The following is a 22,242-nucleotide window of genomic DNA, read 5'->3' as shown; positions in this document are numbered from 1 at the left end:
GTTATGTTGTTCCCATGAGGCTTCTGCTATTAGAATATCGTCCACATATAAGGTGATGTGACGTTTTAAGAACTCAGGTAATATGGAATTTAACCCGCGAATGAATGCTGCTGAAGAAATGTTCAAACCAAAAGGAAGTTTCCGAAACTGATAACAAACGCCGAAACAAAGGAAAGCTGTGTATTTTCTACATTCTGGATGAAGTTCGATCTGATAAAAGCTTGATCTGAGATCAATGGAAGATAACACTTTTACACCATTAAAATTTTGAAGAAGTTCTTCCATCGTCTGCGGCCTGTCTGTTTCAGGAATAATGATAGTATTGATTTGTCTCGAATCTAAAACAAGCCTGATCGATCCATTCTTCTTCTCAACAACATGTAATGGGTTGTTGTATGAGCTTACTGCAGGCTCAATAATGCCCTCGACAAGCATAGATTGTATTTCTGTTCTAACACGGTCCCTATAATGCGCCGGAATTACGTAAGGTCTAACACAAAATTTAGTATGCTCACGAACACGAAATTGGTATTGAAATCCCTTGATTGTTCCTGTTTTGTGAGTAAAAACTGTGGAATGTGCTTGTAAAATCTCAAAAAGGTCCTGCCTATCAGTGTCATTACAATTCTCAATTGTCTGAATTTTATTCTGAATTAACTCATTAATTTCAAGTATGCCGTCGATGTCATCCCTGTCAGTACTTGCAGAGTGATTGTTGGTGTCTAGTTCCGTAGAAAATTCCGAACTGTTGTCTAACAGAACGTAAAGCCGATTAATTTCCTCATCATGGTTTGAGAGCCAGTCTTCAAATTTCAAAGCTATTGACTTACCTTCTTTCTCTAAACTTATTTCAGCATCGTGAAAGCTTAAGATTGCTTTGTATTCATTCAAAAAGTCTACTCCCAGTATAATTTCCGTCGACAATAATGGAACAATAAGGAAGTTCATAGAGAAGCTGTGGCTTTGACAAAAGAATTCTAAATTGGTTTGTTGGCGTACATCTACACTTTTTCCAAAGATTGCACCTTGTAATTTAATCTTACGTAACGGAAGTGTGGGGCAATCGTTCGCTTTGTTGCATTTGCTAAAAGCAACTGACTATGGAGAATAGGTAAAGAATGCATTGCGAAGAAAGATTTGGGCCCCAATGAGTATTGTACAATCAGAAATAATTATTTTGAAAGAAATATGGATAGAATACAGGAACGAGGTATAGGTAGGATTTTCTTGTAAATAAATGATGAGGTAAGCAATGTGTGAACATATAAATACAGAAAGCATGCTTGGATAGGATTTTTTTGGTGGAAACAAATATTGAAATAAGACGAAAGATCTATCGAATGAAGTTGTGGGGTGGACTGCAGTACCAAATGCTACACTGAAAACAAACCCTGTCCTTTCCTTTTGTGTTATTCCGCTATATGTTTGTGTGCCCTTGTGTATTTGTGTTTTTCCTGTCTTTATGTGTTTAGCTGATGAGAGCTATGTTGTAGACTTTTTCTAATAATATGTTATTTACTTTGTAACGATGCTTAGACATTATTTATTCTGTTTTGTTTTAATGCTCATGTGTGAAGTTGATGTTTCAAAAGTGATTCTGATCTTTTATTTTTGTACTCATGTCATAATTCCTGTAACACTGATGTATATGTTTATTTCTATTCTTTTGTAAAGCCCCTATTACTACAAATGTTATCTGTATTGTTATGTTTTTAATGATGTATTTTGTATCTTTGTAATTGTATTCTTATGTTCTATAATTGTAATTGACACCAGTTCATCATATTATCAACTTGTAAGCATTCATTTCACTGCACACTTTTCTGTTGGTCATACTATATGGACACTACGTGAGAAGTTGGGACTGTTCGTGTTTGCACGTGTGTTACTAATTCAGCAAGGGACTGGATAACAGCATTGCTGGTTCTAAGGACAATTCCCAAAAACTTTGTGAATGCACAAGTGGTGGTTATGGACTTGCTCTATTATCCGCAAGACTCTTCAATGGTGATTGTGCACCTGCACAGTCGCAACAGATGGCTGCTGGCAATCTCTACCAGGACTACAGTGGGCCTGTCCACACTGTCTACAAGGACTACAGTGGGTCTGCATCTTTGATGGCCCACCAATACAATTATCTCTACAAGGACTACTGTGGGTCTGCACCTCTGGTGGCCCACCAATACAATACTCTCTACCAGGACTGCAGTGGGTCTGCTCAGTGATGACCTACCTACCAATATTCGTCAGAACTTCGAATGACTCTGCTGTGGGTTTGCTCCATTGTGGCCCATTACCTGTCAGCATTTCAAGAGTCAGCACTGTCTTTCCGTTGGAAGGACAACACTACTTCTTCAAGACTGCATGGAAATCCACTACTTCTATATGCAATTTCTTTTACTAATGAGACTTTGTGAAAAACAAAAACTGTAATTACTATTATGATGAACGATCAGGACTGTCTTTATGGACTGTGAGAAAATTTTAGCTGTTGACCAACATTGTATCAATAAGTGTGTGCATTTGATATCTTTGTTATTGTAATTATGAAAAAATTTTTCAAATCTGTATTGGCCACTGGCCAAAAACATTTTGTAAAATTTTTTGTGGGGAGCATGGGGGCTATGTAAGTAGGCTGTTTATGTTTTCTTTATGTAAGTTTGCTGTTTATGTTTTCTTATTGGCAACGTTACGTAGCGCTCTCTGTATGAAAATCACTGGCTGTGCTGTGTGCAGTATGTGGCTAGTTTGCATTGTTGCCTGCCATTGTTGTCATGAACTGCTATAGCTGGATGTGAACAGCAGATAGCGTTGGGCAGTTGGAGGTGAGCCGCCAGCAGTGGTGGACGTGGGGAGAGAGATGGCGGAGTTTTGATAATCTGTAAGACTGAATGTCAATTATGAATATTAAGGTAAATACATTGTTTGTTCTCTATTAATATCTTTCATTTGCTAACTATCCCTATCAGTAGTTAGTACCTTCAGTAGTTTGAATCTTTTATTTAGCTGGCAGTAGTGGCACTCGCTGTATTGCAGTAGTTCGAGCAGCGAAGATTTTTGTGAGGTAAGTGATTTGTAAAAGGTATAGGTTAAAGTTAGTCAGGGCCATTGTTTTGTAGGGGTTATTGAAAGTCAGATTGCGTTGCGCTAAATAATATTGTGTGTCAGGTTAAGCACAGGCTTGTATAATTGTTCTAAGTGGACGTTTCACATGTAAAATTGTTCAAAGGGGACGTTTCATGTTCAGCAACGGTGAATGTAAATGAATGATTTGAAAAAAATATACAACCAGTTGCAGGTGTAAAGGTTTATTAAGAACCCTCTATTGCGGTCTCAGTAATTGGAAAATTGTCTTCTTCAGAAGTACATGTACATGGAAAATTTTCAGAACAATGAAAGTCATGAGTAAAATCTTCACAGTTTTCAATCCGTGTCAGTTCGAATAAAATTCTCGAACTTTCGACGGCTATCTTGGCCTTCGTCGCCAGTGTTAAAAGTACTGACTGCCGGGAAGGCCACAATTTTCCGCTTATACAGTCGCGGATACGGCAGCTAGCACCAATCAGAGATGGGCGAAACGACCCGTGCGCGGAAGGTGAGTTGGGCGGTTGATAGCAACTCGGCCCGCCGCGGGACCAGACCACGTTTGGTGGTCGCAGGTTATCATGGGACCAAGCTGCTGAGGTCATCGGTCCCTAGGCTTACAAACTACTTAATCTAACTTAAAATAACTACGCTATGGATGGCACAGATACCCATACCCAAGGGAGGACTCGAACCTCCGACGGGGGGAGCTGCGCAACCGTGGCAAGACGCCCTTGATCGCGCGGCTACCCAGCGCGGCGAGTAACGTTAGATGTCGCGAGGGGCCGTCACCACGTTTGAAACTGCCGCTCCCTCCTCCCTGTAAGCGTTAAGCATCCGTCATTGGTTCCTTTCGACATCCAAAGCGCACCCGCAAACCCCACTCATTGTGCAGCCTTGGTCTCTGTTAAAATTGTTGCGCGTCCGCAGCTCGTGGTCGTGCGGTAGCGTTCTCGCTTCCCGCGCCCGGGATCCCGGGTTCGATTCCCGGCGAGATCAGGGATTTTCTCTGCCTAGTGATGACTGGGTGTTGTGTTATGTCCTTAGGTTAGTTAGGTTTAAGTAGTTCTAAGTTCTAGGGGACTGATGACCATAGATGTTAAGTCCCATTAAGTCCCATTAAGAGCCATTTGAACCAAAATTGTTGCTGTTCATTCTAATCTCAGCTACCTCTTTTATAACGGAATCCTAGTCTGCTGACGCATGAGCTAAGACTCTCATGTTCTCAGACTGTATTTCATTTCCATTTTCCAGGCAATTCTTAGCTATGAGGGATTTGCCAGGCTCCCTTTCCGTAATATGTCTCTTGTGCTCAGTACAGTACCCTACAAGTATGCGAATTATCTAGCCTTTATACATTGCGTATTCAAAATTATCCGGCCACACCCAAAAATATACGTTATTCATATTAGGTGCGTTTTGCTGCCACCTACTGCCAGGTACTCCGTATCAGCGACCTCAGTAGTCATTAGACATCGTGAGAGAGCAGAATGGGGTCTCCGCGGAACTCACGGACTTCGAGCGTGGTCAGGTGATTGAGAGTCACTTGCGTCATACGTCTGTACGCGAGATTTCCACACTCCTAAACATCCCTAGGTTTACTGTTTCCGATGTGATACTGATGTGTAAACGTGAAGGGACACGTACAGCACAACAGCGTACTGGTCGACCTCGTCTGTTGACTGACAGGGACCGCCGAGAGTTGAATAGGGTCGCAATGTGCAATAGACAGACATCTATCCAGTCCATCACACAGGAATTCCAAACTGCATCAGGATCGACTGCAATTATTATGACAGTCAGGTGGGAGGTGAGAAAACTTGGACATGGTCGAGCGGCTGCTCATAAGCCACACACCACACCGGTAAATGCCAAACGACGCCTAGCTTGGTGTAAGGAACCTAAAGATTGGACGATTGAACAGTGGAAAAACGTTGTGTGGAATGATGAATCAAGGTACACAATCTGACGATCCGACAGCAGGGTGTGGGTATGGCGAATACCCGGTGAACGTTATCTACCAGCGTGCATAGTGCCAACAGTAAAATTCTGAGGCGATGGTGTTACGGTGTGGTCGTGTTTTTCATGGAGGGGGTTTGCACCCCTTGTTGTTTTGCGTAGCACTATCACAGCACAAGCCTACATTGATGTTTTAAGCACCTACTCGCTTCCCACTGTTGAAGAGCAATTCCGACATGGCGATTGCATCTTTCAACACGATCGAGCCCTTGTTCATAATGCACGGCCGGTGGCGGAGTGGTTACACAACAATAACATCCCTGTAGTGCACTGGCCTGCACAGAGTCCTGACCTGTATCGTACAGAACACCTTTGGGATGTTTTGGAACGTCGACTTCGTGCTAGGCCTCACCGACCGACATCGACACCTCTTCTCAGCGCAGCACTCCGTCAATAAACCTCCAAGCATCTGATTGAACGTATGCTTGTGAGAGTGGAAGCTTTCATCAAGGCTAAGGCTGTGCCAACACCATATTGAATTCCAACATTACCGACGGAGATCGCCACGAACTTGTAAGTCATTTCCAGGCATGTGTCCGCAATCGCACCGGACACCATACACACCGGGCACACCAGGAGCTATGTCGTCTTTCAGAGCGCAGCATACCGAACATGCGGGCCGGAATACCGGTCTCAATCCATGTACCTGTAGTATACATCCAAACTTGCTGCTCGTTGCAGGAAATCCGCCGGATCGGCTTCTTCCGCCGATTCACAAGGCGTACTTCTTCGTTGGCACCTGAAAGCGTTTCCAGTACCTCTCTTGCTATAACCATTCTCTCTGAACACGTGTCTCAAGTGCTGCATTTCCGACTACAGGTGGTCGTCGTCAGAAATAACTTTTGCTCTGTGTATTAACTTGTTCAGGACCGCTTTCATGTGAGTTATCGATCGGAAACTCAAGAATTTTATTCGAATTGACGCGGCTTGCACACCGAGAAGACTTTATTCAGGCATGCCACCGCGAAAGATTCCGAGGACAAAGAAGCTCATGTTGAGTATGTGTCTGGTCCCATGCGGCGACAGTAAATTGTATTGTATTGTATTGTTGGCCACATACATTTACTTGCCCCCTCCACCTCCTCAGCGGGGTGGTAACGTGCTAGCCTCGCATTCATTACGTGTTTCCTGAGACAGTCTCAGTAACCACGTAATGAAGATGCCGTATTCCAACGTCGAAGATGCAGACCACTGGCACTACATCCGATTCTCCGAGATTACAAGGAATCGCTGGGAAATTAAAAAATTATGCTCCGAAAATGTATCGTACAGACATTCCGCCCCATATTATGTTTCCTTCCAATTATTGTACATCTTGAGAATTTCTCTGGGCCCAGGTGAAGGAATTAGGTTAAATGAAATAATTAATGCGATGGGAAATCGAATGAAGATCATCAGCTTCCGCAAAAAAATGCTATGACAAAAAGAGTCCACACCATGATAAGAAACACTATAGAAAGAAAAGTACATTCAGTAATATATATTGGATGCAGGTTCTTGAAAAAGGATGTTCATGATACTACTGAAGGGAAATGTGGGGCTCCGAAATATTTGTTCTGGATACGTTAAGTCATTTCATTCATGGGTTTTGACTGTTTACATTTATTCTATGGCCAGTCAGTTCGCTCGATATTTTAGTAGTACTTCACACGCAATAATATATGTGTTGTGTCGGCTGGTGTGGCCGAGGGGTTCTCGGCTCTTCAGTCTGGAACCGCGCAACCGCTACGGTCTCAGGTTCGAATCCTGCCCCGGGCATGGATTTGTGTGATGTCCTTAGGTTAGTTAGGTTTAAGCTGTTCTAAGTTCTAGGGGACTGATTACCTCAGATATCAAGTCCCATAGTGCTCAGAGCCAAACCATTTTTGAATATATCTGTTGTTGGGCATGATGTTTTACCGGTAAAGCGCATGACTGAAACGCGAGAGATTGCACGACTCAATCACGTCTGGAAATCGAAAATTCTCAGTCAGTCTTTAACTCTCAACGATGTGAGAATTCGCCAGAAATGACGCGTCATTTGCATTGTACCTTAAACAATAGATCCCCTTTCCTGGTTGGATAATGTGCATATTGGATAAGCAAGTCGCCTAAGTGACGTCCCATTGAATGATTTGCTCCAGGCCATTGAGCAGCTATAACTGTGATATCTATTTCGAAAACTATGTAGAAAAATAATTACAAATAAATATTACTCCCATCATGGAAATAACATTAAGAGATTACAACACCTTCCAGTCGTTAGAGTAACGTGCCAGGATATCTGGTGTTAACAGATTAGCCATGCATGCAATGTTAGTCATTGGAAATGAACTACGTCAGGCCCATCTCTCTCTCTCTCACCTCGCGTCTTGTAAGGATTGAATTTTCGTAGATTCACATCGTACACTCAAAAATAACCATGTCAATTTACGCTAACTCACTCAGACTTGGCCTGTACCTGAATCTTTCTGGTAGCTTATTACATACAGAAATGTAAACAGTGACGACATCGATTCACCATGGCCGCCACCAACCAACTTCTTGATAATGCAATAATTAAGACACGTCGACATTACACTTCTTGATAATGCAATAATTAAGACACATCGACATTACACGAGAGACCCTTCCCTGTGACCGCTGTCGGTAGAATGTGCCATAAAACAAAATTTTGTAAGACTCTGTTACAACCGCCATGAGTGTCTACTTGGGCTGTAGCCGCCCAACTCCTCATGCTCATACAAGAGAGTTTTTGGCTAGAGCAATTTAGCCAATTACAACAAATTTCATGCTATTATATAGTGAAGCTTTGGTTAGCCTATAGGAAGAGAGGATGCTGTTACATGATCAATGGTGACGACATGAAATCTTGGCAAAACGCCACACCGGAAACGCAATGATCTCCACTACCCGTCCTCAAAACCGAACACTGTCCTTGTGCTTAAACTATATATCTTGTGACATATTGTGCCACATTGCGACTATTCGATACCCATTTTAACAAACGTGCTACACATCTACCCCCCCTCCCTCCCTTAATGTATTTTTTTTTTATAAATGACAAATTCTCAAAGGCAATTACATGAATGAAGACAGAAACTCTCTTGCCAAATTGCTCATATTTAATCGAATGTTTTGATACGTAAGTTTTGCTAAGAATGCATAAATGTTTTCTTGTTTTTCATTTGTCCACATTACGTTAACATTTGAGAATATTTTTCCTAAAATGTAAAAGCTTTAATGCTCCTTATCTATGAACTCAACATTTGAATTATTAAATTCAGTATATGCTACAAAATGCTTTTCTTCTTAAATCTGTACCATTATGTTGTCCTATTTCTATCTTCTTGACACATTGGTGTCCTGCATCATGTAAGTCTATTGATCACATAACTAATACTACAGTTAAACTGCTTGTATCTGTCTTTTGACAGTTTGCCATTTTTAGCACTTCACATAAATACTATTTCCGATGACAGGCAGCTGTGCAGTCGAGAGTATGTGGCAACTGAGGCATTATCATATTCTTCCCTCAATAACGCTGTCTCAGTTCAGTAAAAGCAGCTCTATGTCGCCTTCCTCTCTCTCTCCCACCGGGTACGTAGTTGAAGACTGACATGTAACGGAAATTTTTTGTCAGGTAGCAACAAGTAATTGTATTCTACTCGTGTAATAGAATTACAGATTCATTAAATATTCAAGCACTACATTATGTCCGTTAGCAGCGTTCTTGGATGTCGTTGACTTCGTGTGTCGTTAAGACTAATTATTTTCCCCATAGCCTTCCTGTAGAGCCAGTAGGGTTTGTAGCTTATATTTTTTTGTGAGACTTACTTGGCGATCCCGTATCTGTTTCTGTACAGAGCATCTGCAGTGAATCCATTATTGCTTTCTGGGGAGGGTCAGTACACCTGTAACATGCTAACTCACTAGCCGATCTCCTAGCGTTCGCCTCTCAAAACACTTTGTTGTTGCCATTACCTGTTACATTTACTTATTCCACACACAACCTTACATTAAAATCGCTGCTACACAATGGGTTCGTTACGTTAACCTCTGTCTCAGTAGGATGTGTGTTTCTGTTGAATGCAAACGTACTACCTTAAGTTTGAAAGTATTTGTTTACAGTGCCAACATTGTTTGTCGTATTGTCATTAAACGCGATTGAAATCATTTCTGTCTGCTTTTTAATGCTTAACTGAGTACTTGCTGAGTGTGAGTTCTTCACCCTCTGGTCTCTCAACACAAATTTCCGTGTAACTATCACACTAAAATCATGCCATTTCTCTTCGAATGCAAGACGGAAATTGCACCGAAATTGCGCCATTGTCCGTCGGACGGGCGCGCGCATCGTCCCCATTTCTGTCACTGCACATTGGGAATAATGTGGCCATAACAGTCGTCATATTTCATAAAATGTTCAAGATATCAAAACGAGGTATTTTTCAAATGATAGCACGCAAATAGGCACATACATTTATGATAAATACTCGGGCCTTTTGTATTCTCCGAGATGTGGAAATAGCACGTCTGTAGCAGCTCTGGGGACGGCGGAAAAATGCCAGTAGCACTTTAGTTCCCTAGAGTGGGAGGGATGTCTGAGCAGAGGTCCACATATCAGTTCCGTAGCCTACTGGTTAACTACGTGGACTGGCAATTTATCGACTAGGACTCGATGCGCACTATGCCAACCTTTTATTTCCTTTCGCTTCATTACATTCCTCGCAATGTTAAACACGTAGTTACAAAATTTAAATATATTTGAATAATTCAATTTAAATAGGCAAAATTAATATACAGAACGAAATTTTCCCTCTGCAGCGGAGTGTGCGCCGATATGAAACTTCCTGGCAGATTAACTTCTGTGAATTTTGGAAGGTAGGAGACGAGGTACTGGCAGAACTGAAGCTGTGAGGACGGGCCATGAATCGTGTTTGGGTAGCTGAGTCAGTAGAACACTTGTCCGCCAAAGGCAAAGGTCTCGAGTTCGAGTCTCGGCCCGGCACACAGTTTTAATCTGCTACGTAGTTTCAAAATTAATGTATTCAATTTACACACAAAGGAATTAAGGACATTGCGGGCGAGTGGGCATTGATTTAAATCAATGGGGAAGTTGAAAATTTGCGACGGACTGGAATTCGAGTTCGGATCTCCTGATTACTGGGCACATGCTCTGACCACTAAGCCATCCGGACACAGTTATATCGCAACTGCGCGGAATACCCTAGCATGCTTCCTGTCAGACAAAAATTCTCAACTTATCCACATACTGATGTAGTGCCCCTTGCCCATTATCCTCATTACTCACCGCATTCCGCTGATTCCCGAATGAGTTCTAACTTGATGTGCATCCGCACTGAAGAGGTCATTGGCCACTTAGCCTTAATTCTGAATCACCTAAAATTACACACCAAATATTACGGAAATAGGAAGAGCTACTGGAAATTCATGTGTGGTTTTAGCAGAACGGATTGGTACGCAGGGGCTCGTATTTTTAGCCGATAAACAGGGCGTAACAATAGAAGTAAAGTCTATTTTGTGTCTGATATTGACGAACTAAAACCAGATTAAATTAGAATGTCAATGGTGTTTGTTGCAGGATTCTAGTGCGAACCATTTACGAGATATCTTTTTTTTTTAAATTTATCACATCGACAGTTGTACAATACCAGTGGTAGCACACGCTAAAGAACAACACAAGCGCATACACTAATTATGTGGATTCTGATCAGCAACGAGAAATTGATCATCACAGGCTGTGTTCAAAATGACCGTGGGCAGCAGTAATACATGCCTCCAGTCTAACATGGAACGACTGTTGCATACGTGCTAGCATTTCAGCGGAGATTTCCGAGAAAGCTGCGGTAACACGTCTTTGAATATCATCGGGTGTAGTTGGCATGTCCTTATAGATAGCGTCTTTCAACGTTTCCCACAGAAAATAGTCTACAAGCGTCAGATCCGCGGAAACGGCTATCCAAGGCTCGTACAACTTCTCCGCGTCCAATCGAATGATTTGGAAACAATTCGTGAAGACATGCTGTAGTACTCCGTGCACTATGGGCTAGACAGACATCACGCTGATACCACAGCTTTTTCCTAGTCTTCAACGAAACGGCTTCTAGTATCAGTGGAAGATGGTCGGTTATGAGGCTGCGATACTTCTGCGCTTTCAGTGTTCCTTCTACAACACCCTGGCCCATGCACTGATGGTTCACTATCCCACGCCAACCTTTACACCCGACGAAGCCAATAATGTTTTTTAGCAGACCATTAGTGCGTGTTTCGGCGGTTTACATGGCCATTATTGGTAAATGTGGCTTCACCACTAAACAAGATAGGTCATACATCTGGAGTATCCTGTCTTAATGCACATATACAGAAGTTAACAGGATTCTCATATTCGTTACAATGCAGCTTTTGATGGGAAGAGATGTAATACAGATGTCGATGGAGAATGCGTGGGGCACTTGTCTGACTCATGCCACTTCCTCGTACGGTTGCACGGGAACTAACGTGCGGATCAACTGCGACAGCAGCATGAACATTAGTTTCCCCCTCTTCTGTCGTCACTTGTTTCCTTCTGTTAACGTTGTCTAAGTGTCACATTACCACATTCAAGTGCTGAAGAGGTTGATAAATATTTGCTGAGATCGTTAACGTCTGTTGGGATATCTTGTCGCATACACCGAATAAGAACTGCATTCTTCCTACACTCTCCATACGCCGCGAGTATGTCGGCTTTTTCAGCCTTTGTAAATTCCATCATCCACTCAAGACCTACTGCTTCGACGGTCCCACTCTAACTGACTAGCAATGCTGACAAGGAACACACAAGCACACTGCAAGCAAATCCTACAACATCGTACACAGCAGCTACATAAGTGGGATGACACAAACAAGTGTCGGTGTAGGAACTTCTCGAAATGCGATATTTCATAAACGACTCGCACTAGAAACCTGTAACGACGGCCACTCACATTATAATTTACCCTAGTTTTAGTCTGTTAATGTCAATAGGCGTTGTTCCATTTAAAATGTGTGTGTTTGTACAAAAAATACATTTTATAAGTAGTATTACAATCTGTTTGTTCATCAACAATATGAGCCCCTTTCAGCATTCGGTGACAACCGCACATCAATAGCACTTCCCATTTCTGCAATATCTGCGGTGCAAGCTATAGGTGATTCACCTTGTATTTTTGACAGATTTATAGAATGTACGATAGAGGACAACAGTGAAGAAATTTAAACGAAAGGAAACAGCACCACTGTAGCTTGGAGCCCTATAGTCACCAACTACGCTGTGAGTCCCCTAGGGTTGCAGAGGGTCTGCTAAACTATTTAGTCTTCCCCTTATAAATATTAATTTCATATGTCTTCTCAATAATTCTAATTCCATTTGCTCTCCTTCGTCATTGCTTTGCTTTCCTCAGTTTCTATTAGCAATCCGATCTGGTGGAGCAATCCGTAAAGTACATCCATACTGTCGTTGTCAGGTATCAGATCGTTGTAACATTGACTTACCTGATGCTTTTCGTTTGTACTTTGTTTATATTGTTACTTACTATTCTTTCACGATTCGTAATCATTATTTTCTAATGTATAAATTTTCAATGACGCATCACTTCATGGCTTCGTAGGTGGATTACCTAAACGAATATGTGCTCTGTAATCTACCTCTTCTTTCCCACTGTAACGAAACGTAACTCCTGTCGCTTCTCTGTTGAGCGGTCTCCGTTAATTCAACCCTCTTAACTGCATTTATATTGTCTACGTTTAGTTCACACGCTTGATTGACCTTCTTTTTACATGGCTCAGCAAATGTTATTTTATTGGTCCCATTTTATTTCTCCTCTTCAAGATACCTTCAACAATTTTACTCTGAGTGGCTCCTTAGTTAGTACCATCCATGATGGGATCCTATCCAGACCTGATACGCTATCAGTCTCCTGCCTAGTCAATCATCCCCTGTGACGTGACACACCAGATTTTGCGCTGGAGTCACGTAAATTTTCAGTAGCTGTGCGTTATTCCATACGTGCTTAACGCTTAACTTTCCAATACGTCCTGTGTAGCTACTTTGACAAGGTTGAAGCCATTGAATCTTCAACTGATCTACTCTCTATTTTACTGTGAAAATGTTTCAGATCGAAAAAAAGATCTCGGTAAACATCAAGAAATGGAGCTTTGTAAACGTTCTTTACTTTGCAGCACTGCTGCTTGTGCAAAACGTAGTGATTCTCAGTTCGCATTTGCTTTCTAACTGACCGAACATCACTAACAGCAATTAACTTCTAACTTCTAAAACAATGACTTGAAGCTCATTTCCTTCAGTTATTTCTTTACTGTTAGTATAAACAGTTTCTGTCACAGTATCTGCAACAAAAAAAAGTTTATGACTTTTATTCATTAATGACACAACATTAGATTATAAACAAGCTATTTGAGGCTCTTACGCTTCAAACAACTGTCTTTTTCTAGATACGTCTTCTGTTAAAGCATTACTTAATACTAATTCTAAGTTAATCTCATATTTTAGTTAATCAATAGTAAGACCGATTTATCAAGTTGGATGGACTGATTATCATTAGAGATTTCTATTTCTTTTATAGTAGAAAGGTTACTGTCTTTAACTGAATTTTAAATTTCTTCAAATATTTTCTGAAATTCTCTTAGATACTTCAGCAAAATATCGTTCTTGTCACTATCATTTACTACAGTAATTTCACTGGACGATTTACCATCACTGGCAGCAAGTACAGTGTCTGCTTATACACTTTGGTGACTTTCACTGGACAGACTTACATGTGACCCTTGCTCATCTGAATGTACCTGGGGAATGTGCACACAAGCAGGTCTTTCGTGACATTTGAAATGTTTTGCATTGATGTCAGTCATGTGAATCTGACAAAATATCGTCCTCTCATTCATGAGAAAACTAAGGCACTTCACTATTCTTGTTCCTTAAAACTACATCTTTTTTCGTCACCTATGGTTCGAAGGTTACTGATATTTATAACTATCAAATCTATTTATTACTGTCTGGATGTGCGCTGTTCTTCATTTCCGCGATGTGGCGCGAAGCCGTGCTATAGTGCTGGACCCTAATAAATGATAAAACAAGCCTACCGTACTTCACGACATGTGGCCGTCTGCGAGGTTTGCAAGTGCCGGCTCGTCAGATGGAACTTCGCGGCCAGTGAGATCCCTGGTTGAAAACAGACGTCTTCCTACCTTGAAGTACTGTCTGCTATCTTTCGCATTCTTCATGCCTTGTGAACATTTACAACAACGCTGATCGTCGCTCACTGTCACTGTAATGTGTAATTTGAAATAATCAAAAATTATCGCCAGCAGTCATGCCACGGTATTTTCTCTGCACTGCGCTATGAACCAGTATCATATACTTGTGGGGTACAGCGCGCTCTTTCTCAAGATAAGTTCCTGTCGCTGCAGTGAATACGCTTGGCCATAGCGCTGTAGCGGTGAGCATCGCAGGAAAATCCTTAACTACATTTCAGTAAACAGTACACAAATACTGTCCAAGGGATTCATTTTATTAAGTGCATTAATTATTAGCACAGCACGCTCATCATTACACATGATGCACTGCACAAGATGATATTTATATTGCTTCAAACCGTGCACTCTAAAATAACGGTTATATTGAACACTATTCCTAACACTTGGTACACATTCGCATCTTTCCTCAGATCCATTCAATACCTCAATATTTCTGATAACTTATTATATCCAAAAATCTGAACAGTGACAGTTATGCCCATCTCTTCACACATTTTGCAAACTTTTGAACGATGTGCTTACATGCTCGACCGTTCCCTGTGACCACCACATAAAACAATATTTCATAACAAATGGCTTAGCCGTATGCGACTCGACCAGCCATTCCTACTGCCGACACAAGAGATTGTATGGTTCGAGCGGTTTAGCCAGCCAAAACAAAGGAATTATGTGCTGCCATTTATGGCGGAGCTTTTATTAGCCAATAGCAAGCGAGGAAGATTTTACCACGTGGGTAGCGACGCCGTGACACGTCAGCAAAACTCCTTGCTGGAAACGGCACGTTGTTCTTCCGACCGCTATCAAAACGCCACGCTGTCCTTCTACCCAGATTGTTGTTTTTGTGACGTACTGCTCGCTATTACGAATAATCGATACTCATTTTAACATAAGTGTTACAAGATAGCTGACAGTTTCAGAATTTGGGGCACTAGTGTTTCTTCTACTATTAGACGGCAATAAAATGCACAGCAGTGAATGTCGTCACTGTATGTATTCTGCTCTGGTATAATTAAACTGGAAATATGTTAAGACATGGGACACACGCTCAAGGATACTTCAACTCAGTAAAGACAAGGCAATAATTACCAATCCAACACAAACTCTGGCTTGTAATTTCCAACAGATTTTATTTAACAATTGCATGACAACAGCTAACTCCTGTTACTCCAGAACAATATACATAATTGCCCTAGAATTTTAAACATTACTAAACAGAAAAAATGTCCATCGGCGTCAAAGCGCACCCCAAACAATAAATAATTTTAGAACCTCTTTACATAAATTTTAACAATCATACAAACAGTAAATGGTTTACTGAGAAAAGCTCCCACAGAAGCAGGACACATTTTAAACACATAACAGCAGAAACAACTCACAATTTCTCTTTCTGAATACGACATTAAAAACCCAGTACAATGAAAGGCCTCTTTCAGGTGTTACAAAATTTCAGTGGCAGATAGTGGCACATCAGAGGTGCGTGGAATCTACAATACAGATGGAGTCTGAAAGAAAGCTGAAAGGGAGTCGGTGAAGAAGGAAAGACGGACGCCTCGGTGTCACCAGTGATTTTTCAGCTTCCTTCTTTGTCCAGTCTCCCACGTTCCCTCCACCCCCCCCCCCAAACCCCCCTCCCCCACGCCCCATTGGTTAGTTCCTCGGCCGCTGGATTCGGATGGATCTCTGCCGAGGTCCGAAAGATTCCGTCCCCCCGATGGTGTTCTGTTGTTTTTTTCCGCCGAATTTTATGAGTTTCGGGAAGCTGTTGTTTTTCACATCGATAGCTCTAAATCTGCTGATCGTGTGGGATATGCCTTCACGTCCTCTGTTGGCATGGAAAATCATCTCCTGCCAACTGCATGTGGGGTGTTTACTGTGTAATTGATGGCGATTTCCCAGGCCATTACCTTTATTAAACAGTGCCGACTCCACCGCGTTTTTTTATAAGTGGCCTTCAGGCTATTTGCCGGTGTTTTTCCCACCATCCCTTGGTCTCGGCCATCCATGACTGTCTCGCTGACCTCCACCATACTGTTTGTTCCGTTGACTCCCCTTGGGTCCCTGGCCATGTGGGTATCCCAGGTAATGAGCTTGGTGATCGTTTGGCTGGGGGAGCAGTCACTTACACCCCCACCCCCCTCTTTCCTTGTAACCCGTTCTGCGATGGATTTACGGATTCAGATCAAATCCCACTTCGCACAATCGTGGGTCAACTCTTGGGAGGCTACTTCCCTGTCTAATAAATTTCTTGCGATTAAGGTGACACCTGTCCCTTGGCGTCCTTCCTTCCACCTCTCCCGAAAGGACCCGACCCTTCTGTGCCGTCTCCGCATCGGCCATACTCGGATGACCCATGGTTTTCTTTTCCTTAATGAGCCACAGCCATTTTGTGCCACTGGAAGGCTCCAGTCAGCAGCCCACATTTTGGTGGAATGCCCCCTGCTTTTGGCTCTGCGTACTAAGTATGGACTTCCGTGCACTTTACCTTTAATATTGGCAGGCGATTCCCGGATGGTGAAACTGGTTCTCAGTTTCCTCGGTGAAAGTGGTTATTATTTTCAGTTTTAAGGTTTTTAATCTCCCTCTGGAGTAGGGGCAGGGCGGTGATGGTTGGGGTGTCTCCCACTGTAAGCTGGCCAAGATCCTCTTTTCTCTCCCTTTTACTCCGTTTTATAGCTTTTTAGATTTGGTTAGTCTCCTTTTACAATACGCACTTTTACGTTCTAGTGGTTGAATGCTTTTAAATAGAAGGTGGTCTTGCCTCTACTGCATCAGGGGTGGGATATTTCCTGCCTCTACCATAGCCTTGGGGTTGCCTACTTGCTGACTTCCCTCCTCTGGTTTTCACCATTGACAACACTACTGCACTTTGACGATTTTTTTTTATTTTTTATTTTTTTTCCATTTATCGATATGAGTCTTCTGAGATGTAAATCCGTCCGAATGGACCACCTTTAAAACTGTAAGTCTCATACTGCTCAGAGCCATTCGAACCAGTTTTTTGAACTGGAGTTACTGATAAACTCAGTCACCGCGCTATCGGTTACAGTTCAAACTGGCCGCCGGCAAGGCGTCGTCCCCCAGTTAAACGACCAGCTACAACGGACGACGCGCACCGCTGTTTGTACCGCTGAAGCAACAACATAAATCCACACAGCAGCTGGGCAGTATCCAGAGTAACACAATCCTTAGAACATTAGCAAAATTTCAAAACAGCAATAGGGCCACAAGGGACCCACAAGCCACCCACATTCAGCACTTCCTATCAACATGACATAGTGATGTACACAAATTAGTTCCGCAAAATTCTTCGACAACACGTCACTATTCGCTTTTGTAAATTAATAATTAAAATTTTCATAATACAACCACGTTGCAAATAGTGAAGTTTATACACTACTGGCCATTAAAATTGCTACACCACGAAGATGACGTGCTACAGACGCGAAATTTAACCGACAGGAAGAAGATGCTGTGATATGCAAGTGATTAACTTTTCAGAGCATTCACACAAGCTTGGCGTCGGTGGCGACACCTACAACGTGCTGACGTGAGGGAATTTTCCAACCGATTTCTCATACACAAACAGCAGTTGACCGGCGTTGCCTGGTGAAACATTGTTGCGATGCCTAGTGTAAGGAGGAGAAATGCGTACCATCACGTTTCCGATTTTGATAAAGGTCGGATTGTAGCCTATCACGATTGCGGTTTATCGTATCGCGACATTGCTGCTCGTGTTGGTCGAGATCCAATGACTGTTAGCAGAATATGGAATCGGTGGGGCCAGGATGGTAATACGGAACGCCGTGCTGGATTCCAGCGGCCTCGTATTACTAGCAGTCGAGATGACAGGCATCGTATTCACATGGCTGTAACGGATCGTGCAGCCATGTTTCGATCCCTGAGCCAACACATGGGGACGTTTTCAGGACAACAACCATCTGCACGAACAATTCGACGTCGTTTGCAGCAGCGTGGACTATCAGCTCGGAGACCATGTTTGCGGTTACCCTTGACGCTGCATCACAGACAGGAGCGCCTGCGATGGTGTACTAAACGACGAACCTGGCTGCACTAATGGCAAAACGTCATTTTTTCGGATGAATCCAGGTTCTGTTTGCAGCACCATGATAGTCGCATCCGTGTTTGGCAACATCGCGGTGAACGCACATTGGAAACGTGTATTCGTCATCGCCATACTGGCGTATCACCCGACCTGATGGTCTGGGGTGCCACTGGTTACACGTCTCGGTCATCTCTTGTTCGCATTGACGGCACTTTGAACAGTGGACGTTACATTTCAGATGTGTTACGACCCGTGGCTCTATCCTTCATTCGATCTCTGTGAAACCCTACATTTCAGTAGGATAATGCACGACCGCATGTTGCAGGTCCTGTACGGGCCTCTCTGGATACAGCTGCTGTCCTGGCCAGCACATTTTCCAGACCTCTCACCAATTGAAAACGTCTGGTCAATGGTGGTCGAGCAACTGGCTCGTCACAATACGCGAGTCACTACTCTTGATGAACTGTGGTATCGTGTTGAAGCTGCATGGGCAGCTGTACCTGTACAAACCATCCAAGCTCTGTTTGACTCAATGCCCAGGCGTATCAAGGCCATTATTACGGCCAGAGGTGGTTGTTCTGGGTACTGATTTCTCAGGATCTATGCACCCAAATTGCGTGAAAATGTAATCACATGTCAGTTCTAGTATAATATATTTGTTCAATGAATACCCGTTTATCATCTGCATTTCTTCTTGGTGTAGCAATTTTAATGGCTAGTAGTGTAACTAATCCACAGGTTTTGTCCTTCCTCTACTTATAACTTCTGCCAAGAGAAAATAAGCATTATTTCTGAAGGAAATTCCGATGGCGATTATTTAACAATCCGACGGAACAGACACACCATATCATCACTGACGGACCAGAACGTAATCAGGAAAAAGAGTCGCTAGTTCACACACAATTCAAATCCACGATTATCATCTTCTGGTAACAGTACCACATTAATAACAAAATTCTCACTTTCTCTCACGTCGTTTAGCAGCAGAGACGAGACCTTCGCCCTCTGACTACACGCAACACGCATTCGCCGACCGCAGCCCCACCGTCCACGTGACAGAATGAGACAGAGCATGCGCAAAGAGCGACCGCTGACAACCAGACTACACACCGCAGCGCCAACCGACCGACCAAAACCAACCCACTCTCCACCGCGCCGAAAAGCGACCGAAGAGAAAACCGCAGCCACGCGATACAGAGCAAAGCCTTCGAGATACAAGGCCTACTCACAGCGGCCATATTGGCACGTGACGTCACAAACTGTTGGCCATCTTACCCTTAGTCAGCAGTCCTGTTGGCGAGTATGTTGTGTTTAAAGTGTGTGCCACGTGAAAGTGATGTATACTCCATACAGTATTCGCCTACGGTTCTTCGAAGTAAGGGATACGAGTATTGCGTTCCCTTTTTCCAGGGAAATTATAAATCCCAAAAAGGCATGAAAGTGCACATGTTTCGATTTCCCAAATGTGTGAAGTTGAGAAATCGCTGGATTGATGCTATTCCCAGATAGGAATTTGTGTCTACGCATCATTCAAGGGTAAGTAAATGACAAAAAATTTATGGCGTGCCAATTGTTTTTAAAAACAGTTATGTATCATGTACCAATATAATTTGTTTCTTAATTCTGCCATTGCTGCGAGGTTAATACGAGCTGGCTGTGAAATGTCTCTCATATTTGCAACTATTGTCACACAGAATATTTATATTAATTAGTGTGGCTCGAAAATGTTTAGTATTCCTTATCATTCCTACCAGATTATTGAGTTTCCAATACTTTTATTTGGAAGAGCTACAAAATGATTTTGTTTGGTTTTACATATACAGCTATTCAGAAATAATTTCAATTTGAGTAAACTACCTTAGAAAATTACTTTAATGAATTCAGTGTTCGACAGATTAAGCAGTATAGAAAGCAGAATTTCGAGGTAAATGTATTGTGATTAAATTAACAGCACTCTGTGACATGAATTTCAGTCAAGGATATACGAGAAACAATCTTTTCATGTTTAAGGTTCTAAAATTCTGGAGAAACAGGGAAATAAAATATTTTATGGGATTTCTTGATTTACTAAACATTATGTCAGGAGGTGCTCCATTTAGTGGAATGATTTGAGTTTGGCGTGATGTCAGCAAATTTTGAGGTGGAGAGGAAAATTTACGAAAATAACCGGGGAAACAAATTCTTAATTTCTGTAAGAGTTCCAGCTGCTTTATTTAAAACCGAAAACGTCTGCTCGTTGTTGCATATTGCCGATTTTTTACTGCAAAAAAACGTATCTCCTGAGGTAAAAGGCCGGCCGTGGTGGCCAAGCGATTAAAGGCGCTACAGTCTGAAACCGCGCGACCGCTACGTTCGCAGGTTCGAATCCTGCCTCGGGCATGGATGTGTGTGATGTCCTTAGGTTAGTTAGGTTTAAGTAGTTCTAAGTTCTAGGGGACTGATGACCTTAGAAGTTAAGTCCCATAGTGCTCAGAGACATTTGAACCATTTTTTTTTTTTAGGTAAAAGACAGAATTTAAAATTACAGTTTGTATTCAAGCCTAGGAACGCGTATTTAAGGCAGATCGTCAAAATAATTTTATATCTTGAAATAACATAGGGCAGTTTTGTTCAGTCGCTTTACGCAGTGATATAAATTTCCATACTTTCATTACAAGGCCATGTAGAAGAGGAAAGCACGAGAATCCCTACGCGGTTTCAGCTCTAAAACTCGTAAAGTTCGTATAGCTGCAGCGTGCTTAACAGGAGCGTTCCGATAAAGACCCGGCCATCAGTATGTGACGTCACAAGTGTGCTCGCAGGCCTGTAGTCTAGGTGGTGTTGTACAGAGTCGATCGCAGAGATAACTGAATACAGAGAAGCGACTGGCGCCAATGCCGCCTTGCAGCACACGTGAGGTGATGTATTCCACGTGTAATTGTGTAGGCAAATTCTAGAGATATTGTCGAGTCGAAGACGATAACGAGGAAATTATGTGGCTTCTTACACATTTAACAGCGCCTCTTAACGGCGAGCACTCTAAGTACCTACTTCAACAACAATTGCATTCATTTGTTAGCCTAGAGAACCCACCAGGAGAATTGTGTCCTCACCAACTCAGGGCTCCAACACATTTTTCCGGAACTGTGTGGGCATTGTTTGACGAACACTTCACGGATAGAAGTACGCACTTGTGATACGCCATGTCACGTGGTCACAATCCTATTGATCTCGTCTGGTATGCCATCCAGCAAGTATTGTGTGTCTTGAGCACAGCCCTCGCCTACCTGCCTGAATCGTGATCCTTCGTCTATTGTTCATAAATCATTATAGCTCCCACATGCCTTCAGCGTGTCTTTCAATCCATGTCACGATGGTCACTACTTTCAGCAGGACGACCGGGTGTGTACCCACATTACCTTCTCTTGTACATTGTAAGACCACCCATATCACTAGCCCGACCTCCTCACCAAATAAAAATGTCAACAACTATTTCATACAGCTTTGATAACGTAACTTTAAATCGATTCTTTACGTTCCATTTTATACTGCAATTTATTATTGTAGCAAAAGATTTCGCAAAACCTATTCGAATATTTTAGAGACAGTAGTCTCCGTTCTACTTTTGAGCAATTCAATGTGTCTGAGCCAGACTACACCCTCAAAATTGAAACAAATATTAGTCTACTCTTTTTGGTGCAAACTCTAGTTTTCGATGTTCATTTGGATGTCACCTCACTGTCTATGTGGTTGATTTCCATGTTTTTTGTTATCGGAGAAATAATGTTTGTTGATGGTAATAGTCCAGT

Source organism: Schistocerca cancellata, chromosome 2 (assembly GCF_023864275.1).
Source record: "Schistocerca cancellata isolate TAMUIC-IGC-003103 chromosome 2, iqSchCanc2.1, whole genome shotgun sequence".
Taxonomy (NCBI): Eukaryota; Metazoa; Arthropoda; class Insecta; order Orthoptera; family Acrididae; genus Schistocerca; species Schistocerca cancellata.
This window is presented reverse-complemented; position numbering follows the sequence as displayed.